At 33.6% G+C, this 17041-nt stretch overlaps 1 protein-coding gene across 5 annotated transcripts in view; it reads right to left on the reverse strand.

The window, feature by feature from the left end:
- The window catches only part of LOC143047231 (regulator of G-protein signaling 17-like), a 64450-nt gene extending 47834 nt beyond the window's left edge, over positions 1–16616 (reverse strand). For 4 of the 5 annotated variants that reach the window (XM_076220270.1, XM_076220262.1, XM_076220257.1 and 1 more), the window contains exon 1: positions 16478–16616. The gene's annotated coding sequence lies outside the window, so the exon portion shown is untranslated. Of the gene's footprint in view, positions 1–1236; positions 1377–16477 lie in introns of those variants that run through there. The other variant, XM_076220252.1, reaches the window with a different exon arrangement.
- Between the last annotated feature and the right edge of the window lie 425 nt (positions 16617–17041).

A 17041-nucleotide genomic window follows, 5' to 3' on the forward strand; every position in this document is an offset into this window, starting at 1 on the left:
AGCCAGTTTGCATAAAATTAAAGTGTGGTTGAAAATTTATTTGCGAGGGATAATTAGTAATACTAATAGTAAATAATTCAAAATACTAAATAATTCAAAATACTATGCATATTCTGTTATTCTGGTCTCATGGAATGAATTAAACACTTTTGCCCGACCGCGAGAGACCCTCATGTGTAGTCAAAGTCGTTAAACACACACACCCCTTTTTTTAGTAGCATTAAAAGCCTTAATCACAAGAGACAATTTAAAAGTATAATAGAGGTTAATTAACCTTCCAAAACTCTATCCATATATATGCAGCAGGAGTGACAGCTTTAGTATAGAGAGGCCTAAATGTACACTATAAAATTAAAAGATGTGGAATGATTGCAAAATGAGACAACTCTCACCCACACCATAATATGTTTAAGTAAACAACTATATAGGTCACCGTACTAACTTCAACAATGAGCCCAAACCGCACAGTAAGTAAATAAACCGAAATGAATATTCGTACATCAGTATCATGTGCAAAATAGAAGTATTATAAAACAAAAAAAATATATTTCTTATGATTTATATGTCAGCTATATATATAAATATTAAGTAATTCTTTTTGTTTCGACCGAAAAAAATCCTCCAATAACTGAGAGTTGTAATTGATTTTTTGTTTTAGTTTTTCTTTCACATTAACCATACAAATTAGGTTGGAAAATTAATCGGATTTAGTCCTATTTGTCCTGTAAAAACTGTTAAAAATATGTCGATAATAGTAGGTTATATTTACACGTATCGATTTTAAACTGAATATTCATTTAAAATCAAGAAACTTGTAAATACTGAAAAAACAAAATCGAGAGAATGATTTTATTTATCGTCTTGCCACCGTATGACCGTAAGTGGTAGAACCAGAAAAAAATGTTAAAATTAAGAATACAGATAAGCATTCTGCTTAATCAAGTCAATAAATACAAAGAAATTGACAGGCGACTGGACATCAGTATCCTCACTTGTAATAGGTGTAGTAAGTGTGTAGATATGTAGACAAGATCCCAGCTTAAGGGAATAAAACCAACTAGTGAACAGGAGTTTGTTTTTTACATAGAATTGAATGCAGAGATTGTTTTGGAATTCATACGAATTAATGCATCTGACTGTCACATTTTGCATAATGCCATTCGTATCAATATGTTCTAACCAAGAGGAGAAAAAATAGAAAAGACATGTGTATACACTTGAATATAATGTACCAACCTGATTACTAAGACATTTTCGATTCCGAAGCAGAACCGTTAATGAATTTGCAGTGTTGTCCAAAATATATGTTCGTTAAAATCTAATGTCCTAAATAATAAGTATACATGTCATCCACGCATCGTTCTCAAATCACATTTAAATATCCATTATATATACATTAGATTCTTGTATTATACATTGAATTTCACCATCAACAAGCCAGATTTCCATCTTATAAACGGACAAGTATTGATAAGTTAAAAATAGAAGTCTGTTATATTGATCTTTATAATTAATTTCCTATCAACATAATGGGAGCTCTCGCATCTGAAGGCCTTCTAACGATGTACAGATCGAACGAAATCGTTTTGTATTACAAAGGTAGATAAAATAGTAACGGGTAGATTGCTGTTCGATCTGTAATAACCAAGTTAAAAGTGGAAACAGTTGTGACCAGAATAGTTATCATGACCTATTAACTTGGCCTGACATCATTCACTAATTATAACAATAAAACCAAAAGATTGATATACAGGTTCTGATAATAAAGCTAATTGTAAATTGTAAATAGATCTATAAATGGTTTCAAAGATGACATCATAGACCAAGCGAACTGACGAAAGAGGGTGATCAATAAAGAAAATATGTTGATTAAAAATTATATTGGTGTTTCAATTGAAATTTAAGACCGATTTTATAAATACTCTTGGTACTTTTTCCAATGTGGACTCATAGGACTACAAACACAAGGTTCCTGGTTCGATCCCGGTTCCGGGGAGAAAATTGCAGGGACTTATTTTTCGGCTCTCGCTTGACACCGTGTTAAGAGAGAGCAATATTTCTTGCACGTAAAAGACACCCTTGCAGATTTCCAAAAAGAGCAGGCTATTGCCGCTACAAGGCAGCACTCCCACCCGCAAAGTTGAAAGTGATTAATATAAGTTGTAACCAGATGTTCCGCAGGGCACAGCTTTATACGACCGCAGAGGTTGAACCCTGAACAGTTGGGGCAAGTATGGACACAACATTCAAGCTGGATTCAGCTCTAAATTTAGATTGTGAGTAAATAGCTGACACAGCATAGGTTTCTGACACAGAATGAATGTGATCTAATGAACTTAAAAAAAATTTTTGTCTTTGAGCAATTCACTATGCTGTTGAACATTAATCCTCTCAAAAAAATGTTTGAAGAAATTTTCTTTTTATTTATGAAATCTGAAATGAGAAAAATTGACCTTTTCCAATTTTTTTTCTCACATCCCCCTTTCCCTTATTCCAAAACTGATCTCAATTCAAATTTCTAATGGAGTTTGCAACAATAACTATTCATTTAAATCCATCATAAAATATTAAAATGTAAAACTAGAGGCTCTCAAGAGCCTGTGTCGATGACCTTGTTCTATGTGCATATTAAACAATAGAGACAGATACATTCATGACAAAATTGTGTTTTGATGATGGTGATGTGTTTGTAGATCTAACTTTACTGAAAATTCTTGTTGCTACAATTTTCTCTATCTATAATGACTTTGGCCCAGTTATTACAGTGGAAAATATTTTACAAAAATTTATAAAAATTGATAGAAAATGAATATAAACGGCAATAACTCCTAAAGGGGTTTACAGTTTAAATCTGTCTATAATAATATTCAAGATAATAACCAACAAGAGGCTGTCACAACGACAGCAAACCGGATTTATTTACATTTATTTGTGTCCTGGCAATATCACAAGAACCATTACTGATGAATGGTGAAAGTGAAAATCAGCAATATCAAATTTGACCTCCATTTTGTCATTAGTATCAACATTTTGAAATAATAATATTTGAAAAGCTTAGATTGAATGGTTCATGAGTAAATGCAACAACGTGAATGGAAACGCCATTTTACGAACTTTCAAGAACCATAACTCCTGAACAGTAAAAGTCAAAATCGTCATTATGGAACTTGACCTCTATTTTGTCATCAGTAACAACATATTAAAATTTCAAAAGCTTTGGTTGAATGGTTCATGAGAAAATGCACGGACACGACGGGAAACACCATTTTTCAATCTTTCAAGAACCATAACTCCTGAACGGTAAAAGTCAAAATCGTCATTATTGTACTTGACCTCCATTTTGTCATCAGTAAAAGCATATTAAAATTTCGGAAGCTTTGGTAGAACAGTTCATGCATAAATGCACGGACACGACTGGAAACTCCATTTTTCAATCTTTCAAGAACCATAACTCCTGAACGGTAAAAGTAAAAATCGTCATTATTGAACATGACCTCCATTCTGTCATCAGTAACAACATATTAACATTTGGGAAGCTTTGGTAGAACAGTTCATGAGTAAATGCACGGACACGACAGAAAACTCCATTTTTCAATCTTTCAAGAACCATAACTCCTGAACGGTAAAAGTCAAAATCGCCATTATTGAACTTGACCTCCATATAGTTGTCAGTAATAACATATTAAAATTTTAAAAGCTTTGGTTGAACGGTTTATGAGTTAATGCACGGACAACATTTGATTGCCGCCTTTCAAGAACCATAACTCCTGAACGGTAAAAGTTAAAATCGCCATTATTGAACTTGACCTTCGTATAGTTGTCAGGAATAACATATTAAAATTTTAAAAGCTTTGGTTGAACGGTTCATGAGTTAATGCACGGACAACATTTGATTGCCGCCCGCCCACCCGCCCGCCCGCCCGCCGTACATCCCCAAATCAATAACCGACATTTTTGTCACAAAAATCCGGTTAAAAACTGCAAAATTTCCTAAAAATTACCAATTCAGGGGCAGCAACCTAACAACGGGTTAACCGATTCATCTGAAAATTTCAGGGCAGATAGATCTTGACCTGATATACCATTTTACCCCACAACAGATTTGCTCTAAATGCTTTGGTTTTAAGCCAAAAACTGCATTTTACCCCTATGTTCTAATTTTAGCCATGGCGGCCATCTTGGTTGGTTGGCTGGGACACCGGACATATTTTTTAAACTAGATACCCCAATGATGATTTTGGCCAAGTTTGGTTAAATTGGGCTGGGTAGTTTCAGAAGGAGAAGATTTTTTTTTTAAGTTTACGGACGACGGTCGCAGGACGACGGACGACGGACGACGGACGCCAAGTGGTGAGAAAAGCTCACTTGACTTTTCAGGTCAGGTGAGCTAAAAAGTGCTTGTAATCACTGAATGTTAAAGATTGTTTCAATTTATTAGTTGGTAGTAAAAGTGAATATACATTGTATATTATATAAAACAATGATTTAAGTTAATTCAATTACTATTCTGGACAAAGAAAGATAACTCCAATTTTCAATGCATATTTCATAAAAACTGTGCAATTGAAAATGTCTTGCTATTTCACAATACTGTGCAATTGAATTTTTTTTGCTATTGCACAATACTGTGCAATTGAAAATTTCCTGCTATTGCGCAATACTGGGCAATTGAAAATTTCTTGCTATTGCACAATACTTAAAATGTTGGACCCCGATTTGGACCAACTTGAAAACTGGGCCCATAATCAAATATATAAGTACATGTTTAGATTCAGCATATCAAAGAACCCCAAGAATTCATTTTTTGTTAAAATCAAGCTAACTTAAAGTTAAATTTTGGACCCTTTGGACCTTAATGTAGACCAATTTGAAAACAGGACCAAAAATTAAGAATCTGAATACACGGTTAGATTTGGCATATCAAAGAAACCCAATAATTCATTTTTTGATGAAATCAAACAAAGTTTAAATTTGGACCCTTTTGGCCCCTAATTCGTTGGGATCAAAACTCCCAAAATCAATCCAAACCTTCCTTTTGTGGTCATAAACCTTGTGTTAAAATTTCTTAGATTTCTATAAACTAATACTAAAGTTATTGTGCAAAAACCAAGAAAAATGCTTATTTTGGACCTGTTTTTTTGGCCCTAATTCCTAAACTGTTGGGACTTAAACTCCCAAAATCAATCCCAACCTTCCTTTTGTGGTCTTAGACCTTATGTTAAAATTTCATAGATTTCTTACTTATACTGAAGTTTGTGCGAAAACCAAGAAAAATGCTTATTTGGGCCCTTTTTGGCCCCTAATTCCTAAACTGTTGGGACCAAAACACTCAAAATCAATCCCAACTTTCCTTTTATGGTCAAAAACCTTGTGTTTAAATTTCATAGATTTCTATTTACTTTACTAAAGTTAGAGTTCGAAAACCAAATGTCTTCGGACAACGACGACGACGACGACGAAGCCAACGTGATACCAATATACGACCAAAAATTTTCAATTTTGGCGGTCGTATAAAAACTTGTTTCACGACCCATTATAAATATATATGTTTAAACTAAAGAGACATCATTTTATATTTCGTTTTTTTTTTTTTTTTTTTTTTACTATTAAATATAAATTTGTCGAAATGTGAATCAGGTGTAAATGGTGTAGTAAAATTGTTAACATGTAAAAATATTTAATAAATGAAATACTTGGTCAATACAAAGACACATCTATCTATTATATATATGTGTCTCTGATCGATACCATTAACATTTTGTTTTAGATGATCTGTGATGATCAACAGGCCAGCTTTCTACACGTATCTATAACCATAATTATCACTGGTGATTCAATAATCGATTGAAATATAATAACGTTATTATTTTCTGTTACCTTGATAACGTGCCTATGTAACAGAGGGAATATTAATTATTCGTATTATTGGGAATTAGGCCAGTTGTAATTTGAGACAACACGCTAGTTGTACTAAAAGGTCCTAGGGAACAATAATTATATATTAGGTTAACGACCTTACAAGTACATTAATGTACCAAACCAGTAATTGATATAGCTGAATAATGGACACTTCTGATCTAACAATTCGCCAAAACATCTGCAAATTTATATAAAATGGCGCTTTATAGGACACGGACCACCTTTTCCTTTTTCTATTTATTTCGGTCGTTATTTTTTATGGTAAATGTGATTCATCACTTTTACTTATTATTCACATATTTAAAGACTTGTGCTTATCCAATATTATTGACAGTAAGAACTTTATAAATGGATTATGAAATTTCCTGTTTACAAAATAAGATATACAGTATAACAGATACTATTTATAATCGGACAAATAAAGCGATTTATTGTATATGTATTGTGCTAGCCTAAAAGTCAAATCAACCATTCTGCTCTTCCACTGTTGAAGCAGTCTTGTCTGGTAGGCTCAAGGGCATATAATGGAATAGCGTATTAAAGTGTTTTTCTCTTAAACTTTGCATTGATATACAATGATACACATGAAATATAAAGTTTACCCAAGGGAATTTCTACTAATTCATAATTTAAACATAATTCTTAAATAGAAAGGGATACAACCCACTCATTTGTATCGTCATGTTCCTCTTTTTAAATGGAACGATAACAGTTTAATTAAAAAAAATAAAGGATGTTGACCTCATTATTATTAGAATATGACAGTTGTCATCCATTCGTTTGATGTGTTAGAGCTTTTGATTTTGCCATTTGATTAGATAGAGACTTTCCGTTTTGATTTTTCCTCACAGTTCAGTATTTTTGTGATTTTATTTTTTTCTCAACATCCAGTTGTGGTTGGTTAAGGGTCACCACTCGGAATTACTTTTTAATTTCATTAAAGTTTTCTTGTTCTGTAGAACATTTTCCAAACTTTAATTTTTTATCAAAATTATCTATTTCAAATTATTTCCTTAAGTTGCATGGATGTGTGATGAAAACTGTTGGAGAAGTTGATTACAGAAAACTTGTACCAACTTTCATAAATTTCGCTGAAAAAACTGAGCTCCCAAATCTGGACCAAAACGAGAAAAAAAATATCAAACAGTTCCGTAATAATAGGTACTTAACTTCAACATATGTGCAATATTCCTGTGAAGATCCAGGGATCTGGGTTGAAAACTGTAGGAGTTGCATACCAAATTTTGTATCACGTGTCTTCCCGCCCAAAATACACTATTATCACCCGATTTGGATTTTTTTTTTTTATCTTTTGTTTCCTTTTTACGTATACATCAAATTGCCTGTTTATCTATATCACATTTATAAATATGATGAAATGTATTTTTTTAAATATGTAATCATTCTGTCAGTAGACAGATGCATAAGAATATTCCAACTTCAAGCTGTAGTATACAAGAAAAATGTAGTCTGCAAGAAAAAAAAATAATGAATGATTTGAAATCAATACAGGTCCATAATATATATTTATTTCTGTAGTTTCTTACACTTTATTAAAAGGCTATAATATCTTATGTTAATAACAGAGCTGAAAAGGTTTCAATTAACAGGTTTTTCAAATGTTTTTGACATTCATGTGTTGTTGGAATAGAAGTACATCCGTGGATTTCTTAACTTTACAAAAACTAATAAGATTCCAAATGTGAAATCTAATTTAATTAAATAAACTTCGAAGTGGCTTGATATAGGCCTCAACAGTGAGCTCCAACCGCTACAAAGAAGTTAATATTTGTTTTCACTTCGCGAGACAATAACTTACATTGTAATAGAAGGACGAGGTACATGTATGTTAGGTACAGGTACAGGTAAAGGGGAGTTGGGACCCCGCTAACACTCATGTTTAACTCGCCACAATCTGTATGTATGTGCCTGTCCAGTCAGGATCCTGTAATTCGGTACATGTTGTCGTTTGTTGCTGTGTTACATATTTGTTTTTCGTTTATTTTTGTACATTTATTCTTAGGCCGTTAGTTTTCTTGTTTAATTGATTTACATCTGTCATTTCGGACCTTTTATTGTTGAAGGCCGTACTGTGACCTGTAGTTATTAATTTCTGTATCATTTGGTTTCTTGTGAAGAGTTGACACATTGAAATTAATACCACATCGCCTTTTTTTATATCATTTACTCGTTTAAATTTCAACAAAGTTAATAATTATGTATTACGATAAAACATGTTTATACCAGCCACCAAAGGAAGCCTTCTCGAGCAGAAATGCAGACAATCTTTGACACAGCTAAGAGTACTGTCATTTCATATAGTTAATAGTGTTATTCTAAACTTATTTATATTTCATGTTCTTGTATGTCCTATCCAACTGATCGAGACTAAAGGAGATCACAGACACATGCCTCTGAAAATTTTTTACGTATATACTTTCACATAATGTTATGTTCAAGTATATAGGTATTATTTTTCAGAGACATGTGTCTGAGATTGAGATTTTTAAACAAATAATTTAAACCCGCCACTGATCATGTGCTTAATTTTCCGTGGCCAGAAACCTTCTATGGGTCGTCTTATGTCAAATCGAAACGGTTATCGCTATTTCGAGATATATATCTTTTAAGACTTTCAGCTTGAAGGTATTATTTATTTCACATTTAAGGCGAAGTGTACGTAATTAAACTACACAATGGATTTTTTTTTAATTTTACATGTAGATTCTGCTTGTAAAAATAAATCGGAAAATGAAATAAAAAAAGGGGGTAACCGTTTTCGTTTTTGAGATACGAGCTGTTGAAGTTAACAGCATCATACACCAAAATTACAAAGGATATATAGGGAAAATCGTGAAATTCGGCAGGAATTGTTACATTTCCAAGATTTTCTATTATATTAGACAATCGATTTTTTTTAAAATTTATGAGACGATTCTAAAATGTCTGAGGAATCGATTGGTGCAAAGAAAGTCCTTAGCAACCGTGCTACTTTTCAAGCTATACCCTGTTAAAGTTGAATCTTGAGTGTAAAAAGAACAAAAAACAACGACAACGTTATTGACGTCGCCGCAACAGTTACGACGCTTCATATAGTCCATAATACTTGTATGAAATATATACCGTTTTGTTGGAGTTCGTGTTGCTCGGTCTTAAGTTCTTTATGTTACGTTTTGTGTACTATTGTATTGTATTTGTCTATTATATTCGGGTGCGTGCGGAGATCGCCAAGCTAGAAAACGGTTGACATTTTCTTCATTATAAACTAGAACTATTTTCGACTTCGGTGCCTTATTTTTTGTTAAAATCTAAACACTGCGACGTGTTTTCAAAATCTTTGTTCTCATAAAACTTCATTTCATCAACGTCTCTTCTCAGAATATCAGCCATCTGTCTGGCACAGGATAACAAATCAATATTTAAGTAAATTTAAGTTGTGTGGTAATTCTTAGTTCATTTGGGTAAATTAATCTGATCTTTGTGCCGCATAAGCATCTCTATAATTCAACACATCCCTGAGCCACGACATTATATATTTTATGCATCGCATGCGCTTCTTTTTATCACAATCCAGACCGCTAGTAACCGTTGTATAACTTTACACGCCTGAAAACGAATATTTGCGTGAAACATTTTTGTATGATTTTTATTTCTGGAAATCAATCTGAAATCTACAACAGTCCATTTCCGAAAGTCGGGCTGGACCTTTACTTTTATGTGCATTCGGGATTTACACAAATTGTAACCCGAATATTTCAGATGATGTACGAATGCTACATTTCTCGTGTGGGAGAAAATCGGACATGGAAAGGGCTTCTATTTCTAACTGTTCGGAATTCGCGGAAACTAATTTTTGGCATTACGGTATTGAATCAATAGAGATACCAATTATTTCTTTTAACAAATTCGAATACCAGTCTATAGGACTTCAGTTTGAAATAGGGGCGGCAATCCATTCGTTTTATCCAATCAATTGGAAAAGGGGGGGGGGGGGGGGGGGTCAACATTGATACATCATAGTCAAAAAGCCTTGAAATATTCGATAAAAAATGTTGAATGTTAATTATATGAACTCCAAAATCTCATATTATAAGACTAGTAACCACAGGCTTCTAAATTCTTGTATGATAATGAACTAGGTGAAAACCTAGAGCTGACCGAGTGCGAGATCCTCATGGATAATCATCGAGGTCGTTAAACACCCCTTGCAGTAAACTTTGGTTAAATTTAAAAAACATCAAAATGTAATAGTCTGAACACATTTCACCGCTCATTCCACTGAATATTAAATTGCAGTTACAAGTATCACAAAACTTCCCTGACCTATTTTCTTTAACCATAATAGAGGGAGGAGGGGAGGAGGAATCCAGATCCTGAAATCCCGGGCTTAAAAACACGAAATCCGGCGAGGTCCCAAATTAAAAAAAAGTCAAATCCCGACTACCCGAAATTCGGAAAAAGAATTCCCGGATCCCGGAGTTCCGATAAAGGTCCTACCCCTCCCCCCCCCCCCCCCCCCCCCCGTCGTAATTCTATATTCTATTCATTCTTAATCTTGAATTGAGACTTGATACTTCAAAATTACATTCTCTAATTTTGAATGATGCACACAGGCACAATAAAAGAAAACAGATTTCGCTATATATCTCTTCGAAATTGGAATTTGTGAAAGAAGAAATGACATGTTATATTTTATCTTACATGTGTACTTTCAATTTCAATATGGTTCTAAATTTAGATTTAGTTTTCCCATAAATTGCGGACGGAATAGAAGACACCTGTTTATTTTCTGCACATGTAGAAAAAGTTGAAAACTGGGAGTTGAATGACATAATTTTTACTTATTTTAAGATAAATGTTAGAATTTTTAAGTAAATGAGTAATTTTCGGGGCATAATTTTTTTATTTTTTGTTTGTTTTCCGTCTTTGTTCTTCCGACTTGTAAGTGTTGCACTAGAGATTAAATTGTTCTCTTGGTATCGTCTGATTTCTTATATGAATATAAGTCATGTCCTTAAATTTTCAATTGCACAAAATACGAACATTTCAACGTCTTTTTGATTAAACAATTAAATTCACACGTCTTTCATTAATTATTTGTAACCTATTATAAAACTTCACGTTGAGTACTGTGTTTTTCGTTCAAGACTACGGCTTTTTGAAACGATATTGTTGGGTCAATTCAGGTTTCATTTTAATTAATTTGATATCAATAGAAGAAAATTTGTAACATGTTTATTTGTTTATTTGTTTATAATTTTGTTGTGAGGCGTTTTTTCTTTCTGTTGTTATCATAAACACGAAATGCCTTCTCCTACGCGTCTAAAACAAAAAACAAAACAGTGTTTTTAAGTCAGGCTGCACACAGAACAACGTACAGAATGCTGTGATTTCTAATTGGAGTTATTTAGATAATTTCTATGAGGTTTAAGACAGCACAGGCGTGCTTGTTGGATTCATTATAGACCGCAGAAAGTAGTTCCTCTTTCGTGTGTCCTTTCTTGGAGTAAGGGAGATAACTTGCGTAACTAACGACGAACGTTTTTAATCCCGTATTCCGCTAGAGGCGTGCAATTACGTACACTTCGCCTTAAGGAATGACTGTAATATTTTTTCTGTCTATGAAGAAATAACGTACATAAAAAATTTGGTGCACACTGAATAACGCGCGTAGCGGGTTATTTAACAGTGTGCACCACATTTTTTATGTTATTTCGAATAGACAGAAAAAATATTACAGTCATTTCTTATAATTTAATTCTAAATTCCATTTTAAACCGTAGAAAACCTTGAAAAAACGTTGATGACGTCACGGTCACATGACTAAATTATGTCTATGGTCTGATAACAAATTAACGTCAGTCAATCAGAAGACGCGTCACATCCAAAATTAAATTATTGTAATATGACGTGCCGTTTTCGCTATGTAAACCAAACTCATGCAGAGATGTACGTATTTATGGATGTTGCTGTTTACCCCTCACGTATTTAACCAAATATATCGTAGCCTCGTAGACACTCATAATGTTCAGTGCGCTGTATTAAAATGTGAATTAAAAACAACTAAGAACTGTTTAAAGAACTCTTGTATTAGTAAAAGCTTGGAAAAAGTATAATATCAAAATTAAATAAAATTCCACAATCCGCGAAGTTCGATGAATGATCTTAGCACATACGTGTCATGCCAAACTGTCACATGCCGTTATACGAATGAAACACTCTCAACACTGCTCAAGTTGAAGGTAATTCCTCCAAATTCAGAAAATATCGCATTGAAATCAATAACTTTAAAAACTCAATGAACCAGAACATGCTAACCACATGCACATCCGCAGATTAGGTACTAAAACTATGTACTGAGGTTCTTTTAAATACAGTAAACCATGGAACTTTATTGCTATAACAATGTCGGATAAAAAACGTTGAGTGTAAATGAAATGAACCTGCAACGTCTTATACTATAGAACTATACAGACAAACTGATGCCTATGTACCCCCCCCCCCCCCCCCCCCGCATGGATGGTGTGTTACAGTATTTTTATAATAATAAAAAAAGAGATGTAGTTTGCCAAAGAAACATTCATCAATGAGGACCAAATGGCAAATATTTGAAGTTACAGTTCATCGTCCGGGCATTCAACTACGAACAAAACCAACACTAGGTCTATGTAGTAACCGTAGTTATAAAGCCACGGGTTGGCAAAATGTGTCGACAAAGGGAATTAACTAGCTCAAATAACGTCATCCGAGATTTTCTATAAAACAACGAACTGATTTGTACTTTTAAAAATGATAAATGTATAAAACAAAGTACAGAAAAATAACCAACGACAACTACTGGATTATATATTCCTTGCTTTAAAAATGACATAATGAATGTGGAGGTCGAATATGTTTGTGAGACACCCTGTCCTAACATTGAACAGTCATGACAGTGGTGTTGCTTTTCAAAACTAGAGGCTCTAAAGAGCCTGTGTCGCTCCCCTTGGTATATGTGAAAATTAAACAAAGGAAGCAGATGGATTCATGACAAAATTGTGTTTTGGTGATGGTGATGTGTTTGTACATCTTACTTTACTGAACATTCTTGCTGCTTACAATTATCTCTATCTATAATGATCTTGGCGCAGTAGTTTCAGTGGAAAATGTTAGTAAAATTTACAAATTTTATGAAAATTGTTAAAAATTGACTATAAAGGACAATAACTCCTTAGGGGGTCAATTGACCATTTTGGTCATGTTGACTTATTTTTAGGTCTTACTTTGCTGTACATTATTGCTGTTTACAGTTTATCTCTATCTATAATAATATTCAAGATAATAACAACAAACTGCAAAATTTCCTTAAAATTACCAATTTAGGGGCAGCAACCCAACAACCGGTTGTCGGATCCATCTGAAAATTTCAGGGCAGATAGATCTTGACATGATAAACAATTTAACTACCAGATTTGCTCTAAATGCTTTGATTTTTGAGTTGTAAGCCAAAAACTGCATTTTCCCCCTATGTTCTATATTTAGCCGTGGCGGCCATCTTGGTTGGATGGCCGGGTCACCGGACACATATTTTAAACTACATAACCCAAAGATGATTGTGGCCAAGTTTGGATTAATTTGGCCCCGTAGAGGAGAAGATTTTTGTAAAAGATTACTAAGATTTACGAAAAATGGTTAAAAATTGACTATAAAGGGCAATAACTCCTAAAGGGGTCAAACTGACCATTTCGGCCATGTTTGACTTATTTGTAAATCTTACTTTGCTGAACATTATTGCTGTTTACAGTTTATCTCTATCTATAATAATATTCAAGATAATAACCAAAAACAGCAAAATTTCCATAAAATTACCAATTCAGAAGCAGCAACCCAACAACAGGTTGTCCGATTCATCTGAAAATTTCAGGGCAGATAGATGTTGACCTGATAAACAATTTTACCTCGTGTCAGATTTGCTCTAAATGCTTTGGTTTTTGAGTTATAAGCCAAAAACTGCATTTTACCCCTATGTTCTATTTTTAGCCATGGCGGCCATCTTGGTTGGTTGGCCGGGTCACGCCACATATTTTTTAAACTAGATACCCCAATGATGATTGTGGCCAAGATTGGTTAAATTTGGCCCAGTAGTTTCAGAGGAGAAGATTTTTGTAAAAGTTAACGACGACGACGGACGACGACGGACGCCGGACGCCAAGTGATGGGAAAAGCTCACTTGGCCCTTCGGGCCAGGTGAGCTAAAAATAAGTGTGAACATTATTTAGAAAGGGACGAGTACTAGGCATAAGAGAAATAGAAACAAGAATGTGTCCAAAGTACACGGATGCCCCACTCGCACTATCCTTTTCCATGTTCCATGGACCGTGAAATTGGGTAATTATCTAATTTGGCATTAAAATTGGAAAGATCATATCATAAGCAACAAATATACTAAGTTTCAAGTTGATTGGACTTCAGCTTCATCAAAAACTACCTTGACCAAAAACTTTAACCTGAAACTCCCACTTTCATTTTCTATGTTCAGTGGACCGTGAAATTAAGGTCAAAAGTCTAATTTGGCTTAAAAATTAGAAAGATCATCTCATAAGCAACAAGTGTACTAAGTTTGAAGTTGATTGGACTTCAGCTTCATCAAAAACTACCTTGACCAAAAACTTTAACCTGGACGGACGAACGGAACCACAGACGAACGGACGGACGGAGCCACAGACCAGAAAACATAATACCCCTCTACTATCGTAGGTGGGGCATAAAAACACATAAGACACAAAGAGACGATTTAATAGTTCTATCAGTTGCTTAGCATGCTTAGGCTATTAATTCAAAGTCCCTTTTCAACTTTAATGAAAACCCATGTTCTCCTTAACTAAAAATTCAATCAGATATCCACTACACGGATTTAGTACATTTTAGTTTGGGACAATGGATATCTTTTTTTCAGTTTTAAGTTCGATGATTCTTGATAAATGTTTGTTTGGTTATTTTGATATGTTTTGAATTACTCATACTATGTGGCTCATAAATAAATCAAACAAAACATTGCCTTAAACAACATTTGAATATGAATATATAGATATAATCATAATAATTATGTTATTCTTTCTCAAAAGACCAGCTGCAGGGGTGGTTTTCTCGAAGTTATCTTAGGATTAGGACGTGTCCTAAGACCATCTTATGACAAGTCTTTGTCTTAAGTCGTGTTCTCGAAGCTCTCTTAACTTAGGATATATCACATTGTTCGTCCTAACTTTAGGACATCTAATTAAGTGTCTTAAGATCATCATATCTTCATCCTAACTTTTTGAAGGCTTTTTTCTCAATTTTTTACGTGAAGATGAACATGAAATGAAACGCACTATCGGTTATTAACTCGTATACAGAAATTGTGCATGATTTTAAACAGTTTTGAACTTCGTGTTTTACGATACGATGACACTACGAATTCATTATTCTCATTTCAAAACAAATTGTTTTCCAGTTTAAATCACGATCCTTTTTGATATTATTTTATAATTACATTTGAAATCATGCATTTTATTAAATACATGTTATTACAAAATTTCGCACATAGGATATGTTTAGGACGTCTTAACATAAGATGTGTCCGAGATAGCTTCGACTGTCCTAAGTCGATCCTAAGTCCATCCTAAAATTGGTCTTATCTATGACTTAGGACGAATCTTAGGATACTTTCGAGAACACCACCCCTGCAGATAAAAGTTGTGTACGATACTAATAATTTGATGTACATTTTGTTAATCGATTGCCCGGTTATTTCTGCGGGGGAGTTTGATTTCATGACGTAACAGTACAATACATAACAATAGTTTATTACACAAGAATCTCATGGATGACAAAACATATATATCAATCAGTTTCAGATAAAATAATTGTCTTTCTGTACGACAGCTGCGCTATTTATCTATATGATATTATGCGATTGTATGTAATAATGTTAATTATCACAATATCCATTAATTTGGTGCGAATTGAGTACCCTTGGATGCACATTTACGTGTGTCCACCATTTTTCTTCAATAAAAATAATGTGATGTTCGTCAGTAAAAACTGATTAGATCCCAGATCCATCATTATAGAACTTAGCTATTTACACTTCACTCTGTTTATTCTCGTATTATTTATACAAAATCAATACGCATACATCAAATGAATGTATTGAAAGTAAGATATACATTAAATGTGTAAACACTACTACATTAACAGTTTGCGCGCAGCATGAAGGAAAAATTCTTCAATGTTCACAGAACAAATAAATCTATAATTGAAAATATAACACTGCAAAGTATGCATTATTAAATACAGGGTCGGTTAAGGACAGTTCTCTCCCGGGAATTATATAGCCATTTCAATCTTGCACATACTCAATCAGCTGGTTTGTACGTTATCATTCATAAACAGGATGGTTTCCGCTGTAACTGATGTCAATAATAAATGTCGATATGGAGCATTCATACATAGCGCCGGGTCATTAAATATGGACGATGTTACCGAGAAATATTTTTATTATGCAAAACATCAATATTAAAAATTTACATTGACTTACCGATGGAGCCAGCTGGAAAAATCACTCTCTTCTTAATAAACATCAGAAAAGCACCCGATTGTCTGAACGGTTCATGTTAGAATCTAGATATAATCCTAAGTCCTATAACCACATTTCATATAGATGGAATTCCCCAATAATAATAATGAATGGTACACATTTTGTCGTTAAAATCACGGCAATTAAAAAAACAAACTAATTCACCATTGATTCTTTATATTTCATCGCCTTAATATTACATGTATGCATAAATCACCCTCACAGTCAAAGCGAGGCTTGTCGTCTGCCCGAATCTCTATCCAGGCGCGTGCAGCAGATAATCGATTTATCCAAGAAGAAATTTCACAGCATTTGACAATTCATGTCTAATTAATAATTAACATGTTGCTCGAGACCTGTAACACACATATAAAAATCTCAAAATTTATGGATACTTTCTAAAGAAATGAATTATTTATTCAAGATATGTTCCAGACATGTGCAGAGGATGCTGATCGATAGATGATGATAATGTGGAACATACCATATAACAATTGATGGAGAAAATTAATCATGATAATACCA

Source organism: Mytilus galloprovincialis, chromosome 1 (genome assembly GCF_965363235.1).
Source record: "Mytilus galloprovincialis chromosome 1, xbMytGall1.hap1.1, whole genome shotgun sequence".
Classification (NCBI taxonomy): domain Eukaryota; kingdom Metazoa; phylum Mollusca; class Bivalvia; order Mytilida; family Mytilidae; genus Mytilus; species Mytilus galloprovincialis.